Genomic DNA, 10,660 nt, shown 5'->3' on the forward strand with positions numbered 1-10,660 from the left:
CGATCTAACTCGATAGTTTATGGGTAAACATCATAAATAAATTATGAAAACACACTCTAAAAAGGTCAATTTTTGAAACTGAATCAAGTTAACTTACCTAAATCGAAAAATAATCATGGTATAATATAGCCATCGTTCACACGGTCATTTTGGCGTTGGTTTCACTCAAATCGAACTTACGGTGAAGAAAAACGGTGCTAAATAACGAATTCCATAAACGGAGAAGTCGAACATTTTAGAGATAAATTGAAATGGTTAAAATTTTGAAAAAGTGTCTTTAATTGACTAGCTATGTGAATGAAATTACATGCTTGTATGAAAACGGAGAAAGTTTTTTAGAATAATTATCGATCAACGGTGCCAAACGGTAATCCTAATTTTTGTTTCTTCCATGGCATGTTGTTTCTTTATATACATATGCTTATTTATTTATTTTAAATTAGGTTTTACTTGTATACGGGCTTAACCCATAAACACATTTTACTCATTTCATTTCTTTTATTATTATTATGATTATTTTTTTTATAAATAAAACCGACAATTACCAAAACTAATTTTTTTAACACAATTTCATTACTTACGTATTACCAATATTTCGAAACTAATATTTATAAAAATTAATTTAAATAATTACTATTTTAAAATACATTAATAACAAAAAACTCTCATACTCACAATATAAACTACAATTATTACTATTATATTTTACAAAATAGTCACATAAAAATACTATCATCTTTATAGAATAATCAAAATGATAAAATAATTAAACATAACATAAATGATTTATATTTATTACTAAATCCTAATAAATATGTATAAAACAATCATATCATAGAAAATATATAAAATAAAGAAGGCAACCACAGTATATAAAGAAGTTAACCACAATATACTAATATCTTAAAGATAATTATTTATAAACAAATAATTGAAATAGGAAATAGTCTTAAATAATTAAAATATAACTATGCACACATTTATCATGTAGTCAAACACACACGAAAATATCACCACAAATATCTAATGCAAATATATGAATATAAAAGATTCAACACACTATTCGTTATCAAAACATTCAACTAACTTTTATAAAATGGGTAAAAATAAAGTAAGGTTGAATCATAGAGAACTGAGATGCTAGAAATAGATGAATATAAAAGAGACACAAATATTTTTATACTAGTTCACAATAAATCGTTGCTACATCTAGTCCTTCCTTTATAGAGATATTTTGCCTCAGTACAATCGAGGACTTAATTCACTATTTTCATACATAGCATACAAGTATTATTTACTCTGCCTATTCAGGCTTTGAATATATTTCTCTAGCCTCTCCAAGTTGTTATCCTCATAACCATCTTCAAATTTCTGGCATCCTGTCATTGAGGTTCATGTGAGTATTTGTACTTTTGCAGGTACCTCTTACAGATGAGTGTGTTGTAGCCATGATTGGACGAATTTATATTAGTTCTAGTTTGTGTTTGATTTGATATAAAGTTGTTTCTAAGATTCTAACTCTCTTTTAGAGGATGTTACATATCAAGTCCTATATCAATACAAATGTGTGAAACACTTTTACTGATTTACATCAACTCTAATAATTCTCAATTGAGAGGATAATTCATTTATTCCTTTAATTTGATATGTTCTTGGCTTTTTCATATTTTCTTCTTAACACATAGCATTTTTCATTTTTTCTTTTATTGCTCTCTCGCTAGTAACGGACTGAGTGTGATCTTCATAAAAAGAGAGAAGATGTGTTTGTTGAGGATATTATTGTTGGATATCTTCAATCATTATTTAAGGTAGACCAATGTTTAAATGTATTTTCGTGAGTGATTCTACGTATCTTGGTATTGATGATAGGGAAACAGAGGATACTATGATCAATGCATATCGTAACGAATTTTAGACAAGTAGCAGAGTCAGGACATTCATTAGAGGATGCATAAATGCTTTGTGTTATTCGAAGTGTTGACTTTCATAAAAGCTTTTGACTTCTTTAGAGCGTCAAATTTTTTTAGAGCATTGACTTTCATCAAAGGATACATATTAACTCAAAGTTAGCAATCAGATGCTCAATATGATTATTAGAGGTAATGTCACTTAATTTCTTGTCATGCTTTATCATAGAGTAACTATCAAGAGCTTGTTTAATTCATCAGAGGAAGGCGAACAAACACTTGTTGAGCTCAACAGAGGCAAATAAATAGACGCTTAGTAAATTCATCAGAGGTAGATGAACAGACACTTGTTGAATTCATCAAAGGTAGATGATCATGGACATATTCATCAAAAAGTCCTACGGTCTTTCTAAGATTATCTAAATTATATCCATTAATTTATATTACATATTAGGTTTAACTCACCAATGCTTAATACATAAATAAACTAACTTTCTTTATATAACATCTTCTTCAGTAGGGGTCTTCCTTTTCATCTTATACAGTTATGATGAAGTTTACATATTCAGGAACCTACCTTCTGACTAATCAAACATAACCTAAGAAAATGGGATAATGTAATCTTCCCTTTTTATCTAATCCTTTTGACTTGTCTGGCGAGACTTTCTCTAATTATATATTCGGAGATATAATTTTCCAAATATAGATCTTTAATAAAATTGTAGGTTCTACAACCTTTCTTCTTCTTTACTTTCATATTTCCATCCTACCCAGAGGATTCAAATAAAATGGGACACAATCCATTCATTAATCTTTTTCTTACTTCCTCCGTGTATTTAGGGTTCTTAGGGTAAGATGGAGACATTGATACCTAAGGGTTCCACAAAGGGAACCTTTGAATGCATTTTGTGAACCTTCTTGTGTAATCCATCTTGTTGATTGTAGTTCATAGATGTAACGAATTCAAGATTTATGATCATTTCACCATTTAGGTTTTAAGAGAATTCTAAAGTCTTTATGAGAGTAAAATGTAAAAAGAGTATTATTTAGGAAGATGAAGACTTAATAAAGGAAAAGAAAATAGAACTGATTTTTCCTAGCAGATTTTAGGTTTAAAAAATTTTGGATAAAAAAATTGGGAGAGAAAAGCTTTTATCGAAATAGACGATTTTAAAAAACACAGGAGGGGATAAAGGTTTATATAAGCATTGAAGGAGGATTAAAAACATAGATTTTAATGAAAGTGTACAAAGAACAAATTTCAAAAAGATAGCAAGTGAAAAGAACAAGGACAAGACAACACAAATCCAAACATAAGGGACAACACAAACGCACAAAAAATGGATGCAAAACACAAGCACGTAAAACAAAAGCATATAGAGTAAGATAGACACGTGCATAAAAACTTGATAGCATTTCAGCAAGTATACTGAATTGATGCAAGTAATAATAAAACGGTAATACCGAATGTCGAATTCAAGGATTGCGTTTTACTATTGAATTATATTTGATTACTAAAATTGAACAAAAAGTTTCCCAATTGATTGAAATAATATTTAAAATGAAAAACGACAATAAAATTGACCATTTATAATAAGAAAAATATCAGGGATGAGTTTCACTTCAAATCCAACCTTGCTTTCTAATTTGATCCTAGTTACTAAATTCCGTTATTGAATTATCATCGAATTCTCTTTATTATTCTTACCCTAATGTCTTAGTGACATAACTTTTAATTCCAAAGTAACCCATAATTCCTTAGTGGATTTAAGATTATAATTAAACTTTATGGTACAAGAATTCTATTTTTAAATTGTTGCCTTTGCAACAAATTTAATTGGTTTCATGACCTGCATATATCCCTAGACTACAATATCATGAATTTATCATCTCAAACATTCGTAAAGTCCATTTCCGTTTCAAAATAAGAATCGTAGAACATTTTAAAGTTGATCAAGCAATAAAAAGCATTAAGCACAAAGATGAGAAAAATAATTAAAAAAAACTCATTCATATAGCTAGAAATCAAATCAGAAAAATATGGGTTTAATCTTGTTTCACTCATCGTTAATAAATAGGGTTTGGTTACTCATGACAGAGATAGAAAAGATAGAGATTAAAGAAGAATTACAAGAAAGATTCATGAATGATTCTTGATAACACTGCTCCAATGGTGTTAGAAACAGCCGTCTATGAGTTTCTCTGCTAGGGCACAAGTCTCCAAACTTCTCAATTATAAAAAAGATACCTAAAAAGTGATAATAAAAAAACGTGTTTTAATGTATTTTGATGTGCGCCTCTGGCGCGCTTCAAGTGCAATCTGGAAGATCCAGTGGTACAGAAATGTGCCCCAAGCGCACCTCAAGCGCACAACATCTGATGTCTGGTGTTTAGTGAATTTTTATCCTCTTTTGAGTCAATTTTGTTCCGAAGTCTTCATGGAAGGTGTAACCATGGATCTTAGCTTTCATTGTCACTTGGTTTGACTCCACTTAGACATCTACAACTCCAGATATGACTGAAATATTCCACATAGGTCATGTTGATTTCTCACAAAAATTCAGCAATGCACTAAAACAAAGAAACAATGCAAAATTATGAAAAATCTCTACTTAATCAAGGAAATAAGAACATAAGTATTTTATTAAATCCAAGAACTATAATCAACAAAATATATCAAATAACTCCTTAAATTAACTAAAGATTGAAGATAAATAAAACTAAAAACAATGAAAAATATGCATATGATGAAGAGTCATCACAACCCCAAACTTAATATGTTGGTTGTCCTCAAGCAACAATTAAATTAAGATGTGGTATAGTTAAATCAAACTTAAACTCAATTTCTCAAATTAAATCAAAATCAATTCTCAAATTTCCATGGTTGCTTAATAAAACAAACAAAAACACCATTTGTACACTTAACATTCATTCATCAAGTTTAACTCTCTCTTCACAAAATCTCACCAAAATTTCTCTCAAGTGTTTAACAAGGGTTATGAATATATCACTTAAATCCTAGAACATGCATCACGCTACCATAGGCTTGAAAAAATTATAGTTAGCAATCACAATCAACAAACACATACATTTTTGGAGGACTTTCAAGTTTTAATGGAACTTAGGTAATGGTAGGATATTTTGGGATAGTAGGCTTTACGACTTGGATTTAGGTACATTTTCATATTATTCTACCACTTTTTTATTCACATTTTCATTGTGGAGATTCTCAAACATTGACACAAGAACCAAGAAGATGTTATTTATCACTGTACACAAACTGAATTTCTTTTTCTTCTTTTTTTTCTTTTGATTTTTTATTTATTTATTTTATTTATGAGAATCACCACCTGAAACTTAAAAAGTTGTTATCCCATGAGCACCCCGAAACTTAGAATTTTGCCAAGACGAAACAAAAGTTTTCCTACCTAACTCCAATAAGGTGATTGAATTATAGTCAGGTATTTGACTTGTAATGTGGCTAGTAACTGAAAGAAAGGGCAAGGCTCAAACGGGCAATAAAGGCTCAAATGACAAAACAAAATTTCCTTAGTGTATGCATAAACTATAAGTGATGCAAGTTAGAATTAGTGCAAGTTCTGAAGGGATAACACATGTCTGGATAATCACACAACAAAGAATTAAAGTTTTTAGGCTCAAAAGCTCACAGCTAGGATAATAAGAGAGAGTATGAACTATCTAAATGATACCAAACATGTCACTACAAAAAATTTTCTTTTAAAAGAATATAAAGACTTCCACAACCAAAGAGTAATAAAAAATATATGCGTTAGTAAAACTTGTCGAATTGAGCATTAACATGAGTCAAGAAAAAGAATTTAAATTTCAAGTTGTTAAAAGTTCAAGTTCAAGTTGTTAAAAGTTCTTCATCATAGTCGAATCTCGTATAAAGTCCCTCATGTGGGAGCCCTATTCCTTGATTTTTTAATCATTTAATGACGAAATTTCGGGGCAATCCGAGACAATCGCTTTAAAATTGAGTTTTTTGACTAATAAAGTGCCTACGAGTTTGCAACAAGTCTATCTGACCAATAGAGCAACAAAACAAGACAAAACATTTGTTAATATGGTTAGTAATAGTCTAAAATTGGTTAATATTGTAATCAGAGAGTCCTTGACAACGGTGCCAATTTAATATGTTGTCGTACATGGGTCATTTACAAGTAATAAAACGTAAATAGAGATAACAACTTAAGTTGTTTCACAAGAAATTCTGATATAATAATATTATCCAAATTAAAAGTTGAAATTAGAAAGGTTTTTTTTTTTATAAATTTTTGTTTGAACATATTAGAAAAACAATTAATCCATTGATTCGAGTTTCAGACATATCACAGATTCTATCAACGAGTTTAATTTCTAAGTTGTGATTCTATTCCTATTTGACTATTGAATTCGGTTTCTTTGACTGGATTAAACATCACAATCATCAATGTATTATAATTAACGATCAAGCGTCGCAAAATTATAATTCAATTAATATAGAAACCGAAACCGAATTATGTCAAATGAATCTAATCAATCCTATTGAAATTCGAATAGAGCAATTAGAATAACAATAAAATCGAATAAAGAGAAATAGAATCATAACACGAAATTAACATTATAACATGAATCTCAAGGTGTTGATGAAACTCCAAAACAGCGGATCAATCTAAGAAATTTAGCCTTCCATAAAATGAATAAAGAAATTTGTTTTTCTATCTCTTTCTCAATCTGAAAACAATATGTCTTAAATAGAAGAAAACACCTAATATATTGTACTCGATTTTTGGGCTTGTAAAACAAGTGGCTCACTACTTAAAATTAGTACAAAAGCCCAGATAATGAAATCTGTAATTTAGGCCTAGTAAATATTGTACTCGATTTTTGGGCTTGTAAAACAAGTGGCTCACTACTTAAAATTAGTACAAAAGCCTAGATAATGAAATCTGTAATTTAGGCCTAGTAAATTTCACCATTGGGTTTTTATTTCGACACTAGTTGTGGCTCTGATTTTTAGCTTTCTGACGCCTGCTCGCATGCGTCAATCCGATATCTAGAGTTTAAGTTATGGCCTATAGAGCGAGCAGGGGTCAATATGCAAATAATAAAATTAAAATTCAATTTCGACCCAAAGTTTAGAAACAGGCCAAAAAAATTCATCTAAGCTATAAAGAGCTTTTAAAATGCCACAATAAAAAGCTAGAAATATGTGCCCAAATGTTTTGATCAAATTTTCCCACACTTAAACTTTTGCACCGAGCAAAGTAATGCATGTGATTCCAAATATTCTCATGAATGCAAAGTGGTGAGAGAGAAAAAATTCTTTCGTGGCAATCATTAATAGCTTTTTATCACAACCAAGGCAAACAAGAGGACAAGTTAACTAAAGAATGCATCATAAGTGATAGAGTCCTCCTAAAATATAAAATTCTCTCAACCACTCAATTGTTTGGGCTACTATTTACACTCAAAACATATCATGAAAGCTAGCACTACCATAGGCTTGACAAGCCTCTAACATTTATATTTGAAACACATGCACATAATGATTAAAAAGTTTTTATTAAGGTTGTAACAGGGCCAAGGTAAGGGTGAGACAATCCTAAGGATATTAAGGCTAAAAATCAAAAAGGATAAAGGAGTAATGATCAAGAGAGAAAAATAACAAAATATCATTAAATCTATTCTCACACTCTCTTTTTCACCTCAATTCTTTATTCACAGCACAACTATTTTCCTCATTTATTTATTAATATATTTTTCTTTCTCAAATCTAACCAATAAACAAGTTGAGCTCCCCCACACTTATTTAAAAAATGACTCCTTTATCCCCCAAGATTGCATCAATTCATTATTTTTCACTTTTAGGCTTGTAATGAGCTATATAACAAAGAATGGGATAATTAGCCTCAAAGGGGCTTAAACAAATGGATAATTGCAGGGTAAGTTTATTTGGTCGATAGCTTAACAAGAAACAAATGTCTATATCATTTCAGTATATGCATGCGGATAAGAGTCAAGTCAAGTTCTGGCGTAACCAGCAATCATGAGTGAAATCACACACAAGAAAAAAAAAATAGAAAAATGTATTCCATCCAGAATAAGGCTCAAAACCTCACCAAGGTTAATGACCTATCACAGATGATACACAATTTAGTGTTCTACTCCAACTTATTGTACAAAGAATGTAAAGATACTATCCAATCATGCTAGAAACTCAATACAATATAACTCACAAAAATGTGCACCCACAAAATCTGATGAAAAAGCATGTAATGCAATGCACATATTTTTTTTTTTGAAATCCTATAACAAATAAAATCCTAAATAATATCGCACACTTAAATTACACATTGTCCTCAATGAAAGTAACAAGTATAGGTGGGCTTTTCTAAGGAGAGTTCTTTTATGGTAACATCTTCAAGCGCATACCTCTCATGACATAGCTTGAGGAATTGTCCATTTACTTTGAACACTTTGTCGGTGTTTTCACTTTTTATTTTCACTGCACCATGAGGAAAAATGTTAGTAACAACAAAAGGGCCAACCCACTTGGATCAAAGTTTCCCAATCATAATTTTCAGAGGGGAGTTGAACAGTAAAACTTTTGTCCAATGGAAAATTCATTCCAAGAAATCATCTTATCATGAAAGTACTTAGTTTTCTCCTTATAGATCCGAGAGTTCTCATAAGCTTCAAGTCTAAGCTCTTCAATTTGTTGCAATTGAATCTTTCTCTCCAAATCTGATTTCTCCATCTCAAGGTTACAACTCTTGACTGCCCAATAAGCACAATGCTCTATTTCAACTGGGAGGTGGCATGCCTTACCAAACACAAGTTGATAATGGGACATCCCTATTGGTGTTCTGTAGGTTGTTCTATGAGCCCAAAGAGCTTCTTCAAATCGATGGCTCCAATCTTTCCTGTTTGGTTTTACCATCTTTTCTAAAATCTGTTTGATTTCCCTGTTTGAGACTTCAACTTGTCCATTAGCCTGGGGATGATAAGGTGTAGAAATTATATGCACAACCCCATACTTCTGAAGCAAAACTTCCATGGTGCAGTTGCAAAAATGAGTGCCTTGATCACTTATGATGGCTCAGGGTATTCCAAACCTGCAAAAAATATTTGATTTGACAAAACCAGCAACAACTTTAGAATCATTAGTCTTAGTGGTTATTGCTTCCACCCAATTCAAAACATAATCAACAACAAGTAAAATATAGACAAAACCAAAAGATACAAAAAAAGGATCCATAAAGTCAATGCCCCACACATCTAATACTTCACAAAAAAGCATAGGTTGTTGAGGCATCTCACTCGACGAGAGATTGTTGTTCCTGATATATGGCACTATTCACAAGTTCGGTAAATCTCAAAAGCATCCTTAAACAAAGTGGGCCAAAAGAAACCTGAGTCTAAGACTTTTCTTGTTGTCTGTTGAGGACCACAATGTCCCCCTACTTGAGAGGCATGACAAAAATGAAGAATGGATGGAGCCTCATGGTGGGGGACACATCGCCTAATCCATGATCACTACAGAATTTCCACAGATATGGATCACATAGTATTTGGCATCATTTTTAAGTTTGTGTATGTGTGCTCTAGACGCGTATGCAGGAAGAACTCCAGCAATTAGATAATTAACTAAATCAGCAAACCAAGGAGTTAACTCACGCAACTATAACAATTGCTCATATGGAAAGTCATCCTAAATTGGGTAGGACCCTCATCCAATTTTGTTATGCTCAAATAATTTGCCACCATATTCTCAGCTCAATTCTTATCTTTAATCTCCAAATCAAATTCTTGGAGCAACAACACCCATCGCATCAATCTTGGTTTTGCTTCTTGTTTCTTCAACAAAAACTTCATAGTTGCATGGTTAGTAAAAACAACTACCTTGGAACCTAGCAAATATGAGCTAAAATTACCAAGAGCAAAAACAATAGCTAAAAGTTCTTTTCTAGTGGTAGTATAATTAGCATGTGTAGAATATAAAGTCCTAGAAACATAATAAATTACATGGGCAACCCTATCAACCATTTGTGTAAGGACTGTATGTTGGTTGGTACGACCTCGTAATAATCGGAATATATCAGAATGTATCAGTTCTTTATGAAATTAAACCAATTTCATACACACAGCGGAAATTAAATTGTGGCATACAAGATTAGCAAGTTTTATTAGATTGATATGAAATTAACCAAGATGCATACCAGTCAAATTAACAGATTAAACAATATTACTTATTACAGAATATGTTTAACATGCATCTAATTTTAATCACATATACAGATATAGCAATATAGTAAATCAAAGGAGTTAAGGGTTAGAGAAGATTGCACCAAGAATTTATACTGGTTCAGTTGTCAACTTGACAACCTACATCCAGTCCTGAAAATCCAAACGGATTTCAGATTTTCTTCTCCAATAGAAAGAATCAATTACAGATTGTCCAGTTTCCTCCCCGAAACCTATCTATCTTAATGATCTCTTTCCTATTGATCACCCTCTGATCCTTGTAGATACTCAGCAATCTAACACAGAATCAAAGTCCGACTCTTTCTTGTTGAGCACTCTCACCCAAGAAAGTAGCCACCAGTTTCTAGCTGGCTTTTCTCGCTTTCGTTTTTGTTTCTAAGAATTATTACAAACAGAATTAAGGAAGAACAAAAAATAGTCTTCAATCTTGGTCAATGAGGCTTCTCACAATTCTGGATATTCAAAGATTGTTTATGAGAACC

Source organism: Cicer arietinum, chromosome 4 (assembly GCF_000331145.2).
Source record: "Cicer arietinum cultivar CDC Frontier isolate Library 1 chromosome 4, Cicar.CDCFrontier_v2.0, whole genome shotgun sequence".
Lineage (NCBI taxonomy): Eukaryota > Viridiplantae > Streptophyta > Magnoliopsida > Fabales > Fabaceae > Cicer > Cicer arietinum.